Below are 16,381 nucleotides of genomic sequence, written 5' to 3'. Positions count from 1 at the left end.
TCTAACTTCTCTCTAAACCTCCCAAAGCCCTAGTAACTCCTAATTGCTAGAAGAAAGCCCCAAAGCACCAGAAGGCTCCGAAAAGAAGAGCTTTCGACTCGGAAGTTCTGCCGCCGCAGAGCCCGGTTCTTGGCTAAACCCCCTGTAAACTGAGTTATGCTTACCGTAATTTAAGTATAACTTATGTTTAAGTTCATTATCGTTATTACGAACCAATAAACAAGATTTATCAGTGATTCCAAGTCGTTATACTGATTGATCTACTTACGGGGATGATGTCTAGGTTTTGATTTAGAGAGGTGTTTAAAGTGGGATTTGCAAACAGTATACTTCGTATACCAAACAGACCCTACCTCCGATATGATCCTACCTGGTTGTTCCTTACTTGATAGATCATGAAAGTAGACTTTGATTTAATGATGAATCTAGACTAATGATTAGTCGCAATAAATATTAGACCAAAACTTAGCGATAATAATGCTATATTACGTCACAGGAAAAGACAATTGCTTGAAGCGAAGCGTTGCTCAAATTTCGAATCGTCACTTTAACAGGTGAATGTATAGTTACTTTCATCTTACAAATAGATATGCAATATTTAATATAAATTACGTGCTATGTGAGCATATTATCCGTTTTCTTGATATCTATGTTGGATTAACAAATTATACATGTTTTATTCGATTTAAACTATATACATATTTTATACCTATAATTATGATGGGTAAAGATTGGTATATTAGAGATGAGATGAGATGAGAGAATAAATATGAGATGAATGATGAGACATGAAAGATGATATAAATGATGAGAGGTGAAAGATTATGAGAAGCGATGACGAAAGTGATGACCCAAGCGATGGCCCAGTCATCTAGCAGAGTATAGATGACAACTACTGACTATTCTAGACAGTCTAGTGGAACACTAGCAGGCTCGCAACCTGTAGGTGTTGTGAACGATGTGTTCACCAGATGTACTCTAGTAACCCTAGCAGCTATAGACTTAGTGCCTCGTAAACGAACATTGACAGCTATGGACTAAGTTCCTTACAAATGAATGTTGGTAGCTGTTTTGGTCAAGAAATACACAAGTATTAATCAACCAAATTGAATGAGAGGCTATGATGTTCGGATTGTGTAATAACAAGTGGTAAAAGAAAGTGAAACAATGGTTTATATGAAAAGCCCTTGATCCTTATTGGGATCTCCGGCATAAAACCTTGGGAGGTGATAATGATCAACTGCCTTGATGGTTTTATTGATATAAAATGAAGATTACAGTGAGTTCTTATTAATAATAGGTAGAGAATTTCGTAGAGTAAGCTTTAGGCTAAAGAACAGTGTGTTGTGTGCAGATTACAAGTGTCAATTTATTGTCTAATCTAGCCAACAAGATGTCCGATATTTCTGGGATCCTCTATGACAAGCTTCATGAACGTTATTTGACCAAGTATTCCGGGTCTTTAGCATAGTGGAGATGATTCTTCGTTGAGAATTATTTTTCCTTTGACTACTTCTGCACACGTGTTAGTGATAGACAAAATATGACCGTTATAAATATTAATAAAAATCATTACGGTAATTAGCTGGGATCCTGATGTAGCTGAGGATCCTGGATATTTGAGGATCCTGAGTATCGTTAGGATCCTGGCCCTAACAATTGCCCCCAAGTTATTCCTGAAAATATTGGGATTCGTTTTGTAAATATTAAAGGAATAACTTAAAGTAAATACGTAAAAGGAAAGGGAATGGTAATTTTCAGTTTTAACCCATAACGACTAGGTGATTTAAATTCCAACCGATAGTTTACTAGCCGTTAGCAGTCAAATCATATTCACCAACCCAATATAAATATGTGAGATCAGTTTCATATTCTCCTATCCGTTCTTCTTTTCTTTTCTTGTGCCATCTTGCGATTAGAAGGTAATTTTTCATCCAGGCTTTTATTCTTTCTACCATGGGACGAAAAATGGTTGTCTCCCGTAAAAGCATCTTGTCCTTTCCCGACGATGATTTTATCAACCAGGGGATCCTCTCTTTTGAGGAGACATGCTCTTTTGGTGATGACGACGTTGAGTCTGTAAAACTGATGAAGTGATGAATCGAGTATGAAACAAATTAGAGTAAATCAAATGTAATTTAAACACGAGAAGTAAATATAATATGGTTTCAGCTCTATTACTTCCGATGAACACGAGTACAAGAACGATAGTAAAAAGGGTGAACTCTTACAATCACTCTCTGACTCTTACTATCTACTCAATGCTCAGCTCCTATTTATAGGAAACAGGAAGTACAAAAAATACTAAGGCTTAGACGTTAAGCTTCGTACATGAGACACCTTAGCAAATACATAACAAAATATACGAAGAGAACAAAACATACGAAGAGAACAATTAAACAGACTTCGACTGATTACAACATATTTCGACCCTACAATCTCCCCCTTTGTAAACAAGTCGAACTTCTCAAGTTGAGAGAATCTGTGCAGCAAACAACATCACTCTTCGTATCTCCGTATACCATGAAATAATCTTCTTTAACTCCTTCTTATCCCCTTGGTTTTTTTTCGAACAATTATTCATACGAACAATAAAGTTCGTATACTGGGATGTAGTGTACCTCTCCACTTCGCATGCCTGGAACAAAAATCTTTTAGCCTTCCCATTCTTATCCTTTCCAGCGAAGACCAATCCAAATGGTTTTAAGCAAATCTCCCCCTCTGCATATTTCTTTAACTCAGCTTGAGTCTTTGTGACTTCCATAGGAACTTTCACTTCCAACCCCTTCGCAGTAGCCAACTCCACATCAGTAAGGGCCAAACACTCATAGTAATTATCTATGAATATTTTGATGTGGGAAAGACCAAGTCTAAACACTTCTGGATCTGTTCCTTGAAGATGCGAATCATTCTTGCCTTTCAAAAGCAATGCAACTTGTATAAGATCATACAAGTTCATTAAAGGAAAATCAGCAACAGAGAAATCACAAATTTGACCATTCGCCCTTGCAACATGAAAACGAAAATTTTGCATCATGTTCTCGAACAGAACATCCTTCGTAATACTAATCACCTTCTTTATATTCACCAAAGACCATATCTCCTCTGGAACTTTCCCAAGAACAGCATGAAACCTAAGTTTCGTATAAGTATAGTCATCATCATTATCAAACTTTTCAGCAATTCTGTATTGAGCCATGATGAACATCATCTTATTCACAGGGAAATCAAGTTGGTTCATATCTGAGTTAGTAACATCATAGCTTTGTTTCGGCTTCTTTAGAAAAGCATACATATGATTATATGCAAATTTCGCTTTGATAGTTTCAGAATTGTAATGCTTGCTTGGATCACCCTTATTCATTCCAGGTGGATCACTCGCACGAAGTCTCAAAATACTCTGAATCACCCTTTGTTTCTCTATTTCAGCTTCAACTTCAGATTTCTCCTCTTCTTTTGATTTCTCCACAACAATCGTTTTCCCTTTGTCTTGTTTCGAAGAAACATCAACAACTTTCTTTGGTTTTGAACTACTACCACCTTCAGCTGAAGAATCAATCACAATGCCTTTGGCAATTGGCTTTGTAGTAATCACTGTCGAACTCACCGGACCATCAGTTGAAACAATTGGCTTTATTGTTGGAATTTTCGATGGGAAAACTTTTCCAACAACCTTCACTTCTTTATGCGAAACTCCATCACTAACCTTCCTTTCTCCCCCTTTCACCCCTGTGACAACAGGCGAGGCATCTGTTGGTAATAAATTCGAAATCCTGGATAACGGAGCTAATTGTTTATGCAGAACAACTTCAAACTGAATAAACCTCTGGTACAAGAACTCAGGAGTAATGAGCGAAGATGTAGCACGCTTGACAACGATTGCTTTCAACTCCTTTAACAAACAAAGAACTTCCACGAAGCTTTGACTATCATTCGTAGAAAGTTGAGTAATTTGAGGACTCAAACTTTCGTACAATTTAACAAACTTTGTGACTGTATCACAAATAATATCCATCTTCTGATTGAGAGACGCATAATCTTTCTGAACGCTAGCAATCTCTTTCACCATGTCTTCACGAAGTTCTTGAATTTGCGAATTAACATCCTCCCTTACCTTCTTCACATCTTGAACAAACAATACATGTCGTTCCTTAACCAACCATCTAAAATCTTTAACTTCTCCTAGAAAATTCGAAGATTGAGACTTCACACGTAACTCATTGATGTGTGATTCAGATTCTTTAATCAATGATGTGTGATTCATATTCGGATTCTTTAATCAATCCAGAACATTTGGTAATCATTCTGGCTTCGACAGCTTTGAGCATACCATCAATTTCCATACTTGACACATAATTACATCCCCCCATATCAGCTTCAGATTGAATAATCGAATTCAACTTCTTGTTAAGAATCTTGAACTGCTTCATAGACATTAACATATGATTAGGAAAATTTTCTTCCTCATCATCAAATTCCAAATCATCAAAAGTACCTCCAAAACCTCCTTCGTCAGTATCAGTTTCAAGTTCATCGATAGATTTGGGTGGATCAGTGGATTGGGATGAGAAAAGTGTGTTAAATGGATTTTGGATAACATGCTAAAAAGTAGGTGAGTTTGTTGTGTTTGAAACGGGGATGATATAAGGTGGTAATGAAACAGAAGTATCCATGGAAGATAATACAGGAATACCTTGGACTGATACTGAAATCTCTTTAGACGAATCTCCTTCACCCATGTTAACATTTACATTCGTATCAGATATGTGTGTAGTGGTATGACCTCAGTCTGCTCAGGAGTCGATGTTGGTTTGGAAAGAGTAGCTTCAGGTGTTTCAGGAACTTTCTCACATTCGGACGATTCCTCTTGAATAACCAACTTTCGTTTCTTAATCTTCTTCTTGGAAATATTCTTTGCCACATCTTCAGCTCTTCGTTTCTTTGACGAAGGAGAAACAGGAGCTGGAACCTCACGAATAAGAACCCCTTGATGATTAAGATGTGGTTTACGAACCATGGTTGGAGAAAACCTAGAAGATCTGTCTGTAGACTTTTGTGAACCACGAGCTATATTTTTTATTCTTCTAAAAACAGCAGACTTTGATGGAATTGTTTCCTTAGCTTGTTCATCTACAACAGGCTCAACAGGCGTTGCCAAAACATCCGAAACTTGCTCCTCTATCGTAGATTGTTTCTTTTTAGACTACTTTGGCTTGGGTTCTTGCACATGTTTCTCAGGATTAGCCTTTGCATCCTTCTTCAACCGTTGTGATTTCTTAGAAGGACCAGCATCCTCTTTTGATAACAATTTTCCTGTTTCGTCATCTGGATTAATAGTCTTCAAATATTCTATCAAAACGGGATTCAACGGATCAACACGTTTTAACATTGCATCAGGGATTCTAGCAATGTTGAGAAACTCTTCAGCATTATCTGTAACCTCCTTTGGAAAGTGATACTTCAAGAACTAAGCTTTTTCTTCATCGGCTGACACATCAATCCCTTCTTTGTCATAAATATAACAAAGAATTAAACTCCAGTATCGTGCACACAAAATGCCTTGAATCACATTTGTGTTCTCCACACTTTTCTGAAACTCCTTCCACAGCTGAGTAGAAAAATCCACCGTAATATCATAGTAAAGTCCAGCAACCATGGCATAAACCTCCATTCGGCCTTTATCCAAGCCAACACTGCGACCAGTCAAGCAGCGAAGAAAATTTCCAAACAGAAAATTCTGAACACTTTGAAGGCCAAATTTCTTGAAATCACTAATCTTGGAGAGTGGGGGTTGATGACCCATCTCATTGAACATGTAAACAATTTGAGCAAAAGAAAGATCAGTGTAGGGTGGAGTATTGGGAATACCAAGAATTTGACAGAAAAGCTTCTTGGTAAGACGGATTTTCTTGTCATTCACCAAATTAAAGGTGATAACATCCATCGCTTTGCTATACGTTGCAGTAGATCCTGCTAATGAAAGCCAGGATAGTGGAACAACAAAAGAATTGAACATAGCAGTAGACAAGACAGAGTTCTTCAAAGCCACGGTCAACATCTTGAGTTCTTCAGGGTACAAAGAAACATCCCCCTCGACTTGATAGTTAGTGCTTTGAATCTTCATTAATGGTTGAGAAACAACTTCTTCAGTAGACTGAGATGGAGCAACAACAGGAGCAGGATTCACCATGATTAGGGGTTTGAACCTTGGAAGAATGACTAAAGATTTCTGAGATAAATTGGGATTTTTCTTTTGAAAATGTAAACTGATAAAGAACCCTTGAATCCCCTTTTATATGTAACCCTGAAATTTGAATGTGAAGTGGGAGCTACATTAAATGAGATCCGACGTGGCACCTTGAAAATCGCACCACTATTCCGATAAAGTAGCCACACGTAAAAAAGTACCAATCACATCTCCTTGGAACCCGGAAAGAAGACAGAACGTCTTGTCAAACAGACTGTTCGTTTATCCTAATAGAAGTGTAACCGTCATGAACCTTCGATATTGAGGTAAGGCTCTTTCGTCTTTGGGTTTAGAGACAAAGTCATTCTCCAGACTTTCGAAATCATCAGCCTGAGTTGGTAGTACTCAGAACCTCAAGGATTTCGTGAGTGCAGTGTGCCAAAAAAATAAGATAAGAAGCAAACTAACGAAAAATTTCGACACAAAAGCAGTAAAACCCTAGGAAAAGGTTGCATCTTTAATTAGCAAGAGAGATAATCAACTGCTTGAGTATGTTCCCATGAATTTCAATCGAATACTTGTAGAGAAGTATCGAAGGGCTTCTTTTTCAAGGCTTCGTGGGTGGCTTAACAATTTTGTTACATATCAACCTAAACATAAGGTGAGTAATTGTAACCGACATTACCTGTTTGACAAGTGTAGTCAGTGACAAGTATGCTTTGAATTATTTTGAATGTGACAAGTGAAATAGTTGATACTCCAACGAAAATCATATTCAAAGAAAAATTAGATTCTGCTGGATCCTATTGGGAAACAAATGTCGTGGGTTGCGACCATTTGATAAAGACCACTCAAAATAATTGAATATGATTCGAAGCATCGAAGATTGGTACTGAAACAACTGTTTCGTTAGAACTGGAACATAGTTCCCCATCAATTCCTTAAATGATTTTGTATATTTGGGTTTCACTTTCATCACGGTCTCATGATGTTAGATCATTAACACAGAAGTTTGATATGCCTAAGTCATGATTGGTTTGATCGATGACCTCTCGGACATATGTCATTGTGTGTGAAATGTGTTAGAATTTTGAGATGAAAAAGATTGGTTCACGAAATCAATTGTGCCTCTGTTATGATTGGACCAAACAGACACTCTTAACTCATTTTAGAAGAGTAAGGTAGCTCAGGAGACTAATGTGAATGCAAGCCTGATTGGGAAGAAATTTTCGTAATGAAAATTTCATTAAGGCTTTCGAAATCACACATTGAGTCAATGGAGGCTTGGGTCAACATGCTGCAACATGCTTCTAAGGACAGTCTAACTAGTACAAAGTTGTCGAAATTTTACCTTCCCATAGAAATCCAAGCATGACCCTTGTAAACCTTTCGTGAAATCTGTACGAAGAAAAGACAAAGAACAAAAGAACAAAAATCTTTTTGATATTTTTGATTTTTCGAAAAAAATGAAAATATTTTTGTGTTTTTAAGATTTTCGAAAAAGAAAACAAACAACAAAAAAAATCTTTTTGGAATTTTTGATTTTTCGAAAATAAAATGACAAAACAAATATAAAATCTTTTTGGAGTTTTTAATTTTTCGAAAATAAAATGACAAAACAAAAATAAAATCTTTTTGGAGTTTTTAATTTTTCGAAAATAAAACTAAGATACTATCTCACGAAAAACATGTGACCGACTAACGAAATTTTTTGACAAACTAACGAAAATTTGATAACCTAACAAAAATTTGATAAACTAACGAAAATTTGACAAACTAGCGAAAATTTGTACTCCAAAACAAAGTGCTCTACATGTCGAATTTGAAACGTGTCGAAGCGCTGAATGTGAACAGTAACCTCCGACTGGTTAATACTATCAGCCTCTAAATGAAGCATTATTGCCTCTGAATCGACACATTTGTATAACACTTCTTTGTCATACATTCGAAATCATCCCTGGAACTGAACTCGCTTCGATCATTCCCAAACCTGTCAAAATTCGAACAAATGATTATTCATCTAAAGCTTTTGTAAAAATATCAGCAAGCTGATCAGTTATTTTTACAAAATGAACTTCAATGTTGCCATCTTCCACATGATCTTTAATAAAATGACAACGAAGTGCAATATGTTTGGTTTTCGAATATTGTACTGGATTATGACAAATGCGTATAGCACTTTGTGAATCACAATACAGTGGAATCTTTTTCATATTAATGGCATAATCACGCAATTGACTCTGGATCCAAATGATTTGCGAAGTGCAAGCAGCAGCTGCAACATATTCAGCTTCAGTAGTAGAAATCGAAACACACGTTTGCTTTTTCGACTGCCAACTGACTAACTTTCCATCCAAGAATTGTCATCCACCACTTGTACTCTTTCGATCCAAAGTACATCCTCCTAGATCTGCATCTGAAAATGCTTGAATAAAAAATCCTGATTTCGAAGGATACCACAATCCTATCGAAATTGTTCCCTTGAGATAATGAAAAATGTTTTTCACTGCAGTCAGGTGTGGTTCTCTTGGATTTGCTTGATACCTAGCACAATTACATACAGAAAACATGATATCAGGTCTACTTGCAGTAAGTGAAAGCAATGAACCTATCATGCTCCTGTATAAAGTAAGATCAACCGCAGGTGTTTCTAACGAAGGATTTAGCCTTGTTCCAACCGCCATTGGTACTCTTAACTTCGTGCTGTTTGTCATTCCAAACTTTTCGAGCAAATTCTTTGTATATTTTTCCTGATTGATGAAAATTCCTTCTCTGCTTTGATGAATGTTTAAACCTAGAAAATTATTGATTTTACCCATCATGCTCATTTCGAGTTGGCTTTTCATCAAATTTTCGAACTCACTAGACAAAGCAGGGTCAGTCGACCCAAAAATAATATCATCGACATAAATTTGAACAATCATTAGATGATTCCCAACTTTCTTTCGAAATAATGTGGGGTCAACTGATCGTTGTTTAAATTTCGATTGTTTTAAGAAACTGCTAAGTGTTGCATACCATGCTCTTGGTGCTTGTTTTAACCCGTATACTGCTTTATCTAAAATATACCCATGATCAGGATATTCTTCGTTAATGAAACCTTGAGGTTGTTCAACGTAAACTGTTTCTTCGAGTTCACCATTGAGAAAAGCACATTTCACATCCATTTGATAAACATCGAAATCTTTGTGAGCTGCATAAGCCAAAAATATTCGAACAACCTCGAGTCTTGCAACAGGGGCAAAGGTTTCTTCATAATCGATACCTTCTTGTTGCGAATATCCCTTTACGACTAATCGTGCTTTATTTCGTACAATATTTCCATCTTTGTCGGTTTTGTTTTTGAAAATCCATTTTAATCCGACAATCGAAACATTTTCAGGTTTAGGAATTAATCTCCAAACCTTGTTTCTATCGAACTCAGCCAGTTCGGATTGCATTGCAACAACCCAATCTGAGTGTTCCATTGCGACCTTAACTGTCTTTGGTTCAATTTTCGAGATGAAAACATTAAACATGCAAAATTCTTGATGAGTATTTAATACCTCATTCTTTGCACGAATTTGAGCTCTCTTGTCAAAACTCCATATTGTGGATTTCCAATGACTTGCTCTTTCGGATGATTGCTTGTCCACTTTTCCAATGGTGGATATGCTGGATGAAAGTCTAAAGGTGCATCTTCGTACATCTCTCCATTTTCAGATCATGCAACATAAATATTATCATTTAGATCATGAAGTTCATCATTTTGATAAAGATTTATTGTTTCAGTATCATCATGCTCCCCCTCGAAATAATTGTTATTCTGATGCTCCCCCTCGACAACATCATTCAAACTGTTCTTCTCCCCCTCGAAAGGATGCTCCCCCTCAACATTTGAAGGAATATTCAAGTGCTCCCCCTCCACTTGAGCATCTAGCATACTTTCGTCATCAGCAGTTGTATCGGTTGTTATTGTCGAATCATCAGTAAGTTTTGAAGATTCAGGAGTTTGATTATCAGCAGCATTTACTTCAGCATCAGCAGCCCTGTCTGGAACACCAAAAATTAAATCATAATCAAAATCTGATGAATTAGAACTTTCATACTCATCATTCGATTCAGTAAGAATTGGTTTTTGTTCAAATTGCCTTTCTACTTGTTTCACAAAGTAATCATCAAAAGTGAGATTAAATGTCTCTTCAACTTTTTGGGTTCGTTTATTCAACACTCTTTATGCCATTGAATTATTTGAATATCACAAAAATATTCCTTCATCAGCCTTAGCTTGAAATTTCGAAAGATTATCTTTGAGATTCATGATAAACACCTGCAACCAAAAACATGAAAGAATTTGACATTAGGTTTTCGGTTATTGATGATTTCATACGGAGTTATATTGAAACGACGATGAATGAAAGATTGATTCTGAGTGAAACATGCTGTTGAAACTGCTTCTGCCCACAGATATTGAGGAAGATTTGCATATGTCAACATAGTTCTTGCTGCTTCGCAAAGTGATCTATTCCTCCTTTCAACCACACCATTTTGCTGAGGTGTATAGGGCGAAGAGAAATTATGCGAAATTCCTTTTTCCGTTAAGTACGAATCCGACACATTGTTCTTAAACTCAGAACCATTATCACTTTTGATTTTTCGAACGTTCTTCTTTAGACTCTACTCAATTTTCTTGATAAATTCGATCATTGTTTGAGCGACTTCAGATTTTAATCTGAGAAAATACACCCAAGTAAAATGTGAGAAATCATCAACAATAACCAAAATGTACCATTTCTTGTTGAGAGTTTCAATAGTTGATGGTCCACAAAGGTCAATATGAAAAAGTTCCAACGGTTCAACAATTTTCGAATCTATGACAATTGGATGTCCTTTGCGATGCTGTTTTCCTTGTTCACAAGCTGCACACAAAGTATCATTATCAAACTTTAGTACAGGTAAACCTCGAACAAGATTATCAACGACCAACTTATTCAAATTTCGAAAGTTTAAATGTGATAAACGTCGATTCCATAACCAACTGGCGTCAGAGGAGGCTTTCGAAAGTAAACACACTGAGGGTTTGCCGATGATTGGTTTGATATCAAGAGTAAACATGTCACAATGTCGTTTGGACTTGAGCAAAACTTCGTTAGTTTCAACATTCGAAATGATGTTGCATGCTTCGTTAAACACCACTTGATTGCCAGTGCCCACAACAAGTTGTAAAACACTTATCAAGTTATGTTGAAGACCTTCGACATATGCAACTCTCTTAATAGTGAACTTCCCATTTGTGACTTTACCATATCCTTTCACCTGACACTTGTGAATGTTTTCAAACCTGACTACTCGTGCATTTTCCAAACTTCGATAATCACGTAACTTCTCCTTCTTGCCTGTCAGGTGACGAGAGCAACCAATATCAATGTACCATTTATCATCATATTGCTCGTCACATAGAACATGCAATTAATGAAAGAATTTAGGTACCCAAGGCTGTTTGGGTCCTTGGTTATTAGCTTTGAAAACAGAGTGAAAAGAAGAACCGAAAACCCAATTACAAACTTTTTATTTGAAAGTGTCAATTAAGTCGACATCATTGGGTAAAGGAGCAGAAACATAAGTTTTCGAAGGTTTAGATTTGTCACTGACATTCGCCTTTTTGTTCTCAGTTTGTTTTGCAACTGGTTTATCTTTCGAAACTGGTTTCCATGTTTTCACAAGAATATTTGAGTCTTTGGAAGAGGAACTTCCGTTTGACGATTCATTCAAATATTTCTCATATGCTTTGCGAATTTGATGTTGGGAATACTTACGAGATTGAAACATCTTCCCTTGTCCTTCAAGCCAATGATCGATATTAGTCACATTTGACGAACCCTTTGTGTATGACACTTTCGAATTCTTCTTCCCAGAAGGATTTGGAAAATTTGGTTCTTGAGGTATAAACTTTGCAGTTTTTGATTTACCATGCACAATTGTTTGATTGTTTGCAAACTTTCGAACAGTTTCAGATTTTCGATCATTCACAAACTTTCGAACATTCTCTGATTTACGAACATTCTCAAATTTTCTAACGTTCTCAAATTTTCGAACATTTTCAAATTTTCGAACATTCTCAAATTTTTGAACATTCTCAAATTTTCGAACATTTTCAAATTTTCGAATATTTTCAAATTTTCGAACATTTTTAAATTGACGAGAATTATCGAAATGTCGACTTGTTGTTTTTGAAGAAAATCGATTTGGATTGTTTGTTGGCTTTGAAAACTTTGGTTGGCTTTTTGAATGAAAATTATGTTGTTTATTATTTGTTGGAAAAGTTTTTGTTTTTGAAAACTTCACAAAATCATTTTGAGAATCAGACGAAATTGTTTGAGCGGGTTTTTCCTTTTTATCCAAAAGTTTTGAAAACTTATTTTGTACAGGTTTGGACAACTCTTTTTCAAACACTTTCTTGGTTGGTATTTTAGATTCCTTTTCATTTGGCACAACTTGCCAAAAAAATTTCTTTCTTGCCTGTCTTTTCTAAATTCCGTTTTCCTTCGAAATTTTTTCAACACAATCCTTAAATTCGTTTGAATTAAGTTTCACATTCTCATTTGTTTCTTTAGTTTCTTGTTTCAAACATTCTTTTGCATTTGCTTGTTTTTCAATCCATTTTCGTTGTGGTTTTTGTCTTTGAAAAACATACGAATGCTTTGTTGGATTATTTTCGACAGTGCTTTGATTTGAAAAGAATCCTTCGTCTGATGTTTTCTTGTTGTCATCTTCGACCATTTTGGTGAACTCTGGTTTGATGTTTTCAACATTTCCAGTAGTGACAAACACTTGATTTGGAAATACAACATCATCTGTACACTTGAAATTTGGATACACCACTTGATTTGTTTCTAAAGAATGAGCTCCTTTTTCAGACAAAACTTTGTCGAAATTTTCAGTGTCTCCAAACACTTGATCAACAACAATTTGTGGAATGATTGCTTCGTTTGAAACAGGTTTTTCAGGCTTAGATTTATTCGAAAATTTTTCTTCATCCACATCATCACTACTATCCGTTTGACTATCTCTGACACTCACATTGTCAAAATCAAAACCTTTCGAAGTTGAGGGTTTGTCAGTGACAACCTTAACCAACGAATCATTACATTTTTCTTTTCCTTTAGACTTAGATGTGACATTAATGACAGACAACTGTGAACAATCGACACTTTCCTCTTCCTCAATTTCTCTGATTTCGCTAAAACTATCAGAATTATCATCGACATCAGCGGAATTAGATTAAGAGTCAAGTTTCAAATTCTCAGTTCTTTTCAAAATTTTGATTTGTTCATTTTTGGTTAAGGTATCATTCACAATTTCAACAAGTTCATCAACATTCAAATATTCATCTATCTTAACAATACCGTAAGCAAATCGATTATCAGGCACTTTATCGAATTCTGCTATGGTTTTCTCACAATCATAAGACACGCTATCAGTTTTCTCTCTTTCGAAAGCTGGAAAAGGTAATAACTTCCTATGTTGTTCTTTGCTAATATCAGAATAATGATGTAAAGCAGTCAATTTTGCATATAAACGCTTTGCAGATTTAGAGTATATATTTCTTTAAGTTACAACATTTTAACATTACTACTTAACGAATCCCTATCACACATGATATTTGTAATCTGTAATTCTAAACTCTCAATTCTTATTTTCTTGGCATCTAACTGCTTTTGTACTTCTATCAACTGAGAAGTTGATTTCATAGCCTCGTTGCTAGCAGAGATAACCAAAGCATCGAAATAAGCAACAGTATCATTAAAAGCAATTAATTCAGAATCATATGCACTCAAAGGAATATTAAAAGATTGAAGAATAGAACGTACCTTGGTGGTCATTGGTGATTTGTCAGAACTTTTAGTCATGAAGCAACGACCTATCACGACTTCGTCAGATTCATCCTCAAATTTCGCAAACATGGCTCCATGCGTAGGATTACGCATTTCTTCGTCATCCGATCCCGAAGACCATATCTAATAAGTTCCTTGATTCTCATCATCAACCTCTCCGTTTGCCACCAGAGACATTCCTTTCGCCTTTGCCCTTACTTCTTCCAACCTCTCAACGTAATAGGCTTCGTCCTTCACCTTGTTTTTTCTTCTCATTCTTTTTACGAAGTTGGCAGTCACCAGCCATGTGATTGGCTCCTTGGCAATAATGACAATCAATTCCTGAATCACCTTTAATCTTCTTCTCAAATTTTGTCTCTTCTTTCTCTACTTCCTTTTTCTCACTTTTCTTCTTCTCTTCTCCTCCAGCCTTCGAAAAAAATCTTCCTTTCACATCAACATTTTTTGACTTTGAATTGAACGGTTTCTTGAAAAATTTCTTTACTTTGTTATTTGAATAAAACGCAACAGCCTCATCATCCGAATTCACAATAAACCCTTCTTCATCAGAATTCTCTTCTTCAACCTGTTCCTTTTCTGAAACTTTCGAAACTAAAGCCAATGGTCCACTCAAGCTTAATTTGGATTCTTCAGCCGTCTCATTTACCTCGCCTTCGTGAGTCTTTAGCAGATTATACAAATCATTCAATGATGATGTGTCGAAACTCTGTTGTGTTTTCACCATTAAAGTAACATTCCTCCTTTCTTTTCGTAGACCCATGATGAATGTCAAATTGAATTCCATTGTCGTCCTTGTAATGCCATGACGATGACATTTATAGATCAACTCATTCAGCCTATCATAGTAACCTTCAATTGACTCACCATCTTTTTGCTTGAAATCTTTTAATTCAATCAAACAGTGCTTAACTGAATTAGTTTTTGTCTTCTCGCTTCCTTGAAACTTTTCTTTGAGATTATTCCAGATTTCTTTTACAGTTGTACAACTTATGACATAGTTATACATAACTGGAGGCAATGCACCGCGTAACTCCCTTATACATCGATTTTCAAGTTTCTTCATTCGATCAGTTTGAGCATCAACACTCGTAGTACCAGATGAAGATCCAATCGGTTGAAGAGTTGTCGGAAGAGTAACATTCCCTAAGATGCACGTCCAAAGCTCTTCATCTCTTCTATTCAAGTAGCATTGCATACGATCAGACCACTGATCATAGTATTCCGGAATGAGCATAGGAATCTTAGTTGAAGATCCTAGCAGATGAGAGTATGAAGTCATTGAGTTTAAGTTGAAGTTCGCCATTGATGTACGAATTAAATTTTTCTGAGAAGTCAAAGAGAATTTGTAAGAAAATTGCTGAATTGAATAGAAAAATAAAGTACAACACTCAATTCAACAAATCAGTTGCAGAATCGAATCACAACTGAACATCAAGAACACTTTTCACTTCAAAAGGTGCGAAAACTTTTTGAACCAGAATTTGATTCAAAAACCTTTTGAATCAGAATGAAAATCAGATCGCAGATTGTGATTCCTGCTCTGATACCAATTGATGAAGTGATGAATCGAGTATGAAACAAATCAGAGTAAATCAAATGTAATTTGAACACGAGAAGTAAATATAATATGGTTTCAGCTCTATTACTTCCGATGAACACGAGTACAAGAACGATAGTAAAAAGGGTGAACTCTTACAATCACTCTCTGACTCTTACTATCTACTCAATGCTCAGCTCTTATTTATAGGAAACAAGAAGTACAAAAAATACTAAGGCCTAGACGTTAAGCTTCGTACATGAGACACCTTAGCAAATACATAACAAAATATACGAAGAGAACAATTAAACAGACTTCGACTGATTACAACATATTTCGACCCTACAAAAACTCAATGGGGCCTTTCCTCCGAGTGCTGTTTTCAGGCCCTTCGATCCTTTGATTCAGCCCGATTTCGTCTCCCATACTTAGGTGTGCTTTCCTGAGTATCCTTTCTCCTTAGGCTTGAGATATCCTTTCCCCGGGATCGCCGCTGAATTTTTTAGGGCGAATGGGATTTCATATATCCAGGCCATGTCAATTCTCTAGAGGATCCTACATTGGGTCGACCAGATAAATCAATCAAAAGGTCTGGATATAGGCCTTTCTGAGTTGGCCTGTGTATACGATCTCACCACCTTTGGGAATTCCCATTTCCTTCTTAAGGTCAAAAACCTCAGATCTTCCTTAGTCTTGAAAACCAAGCACAATAATGGAGCTTGGAAAGGGAGATACCTCTTTGTGAGACGTAACTATTTTCCCAATGAGGATCTCTTGCTCACA

This window comes from Lactuca virosa, chromosome 4 (assembly GCF_052849685.1).
Source record: "Lactuca virosa cultivar CGN04683 chromosome 4, Lactuca_virosa_CGN04683_v6, whole genome shotgun sequence".
NCBI classification, from domain to species: Eukaryota; Viridiplantae; Streptophyta; class Magnoliopsida; order Asterales; family Asteraceae; genus Lactuca; species Lactuca virosa.
The sequence above is the reverse complement of the archived record's forward strand: the minus strand, read 5'-3'. Positions refer to the sequence as shown.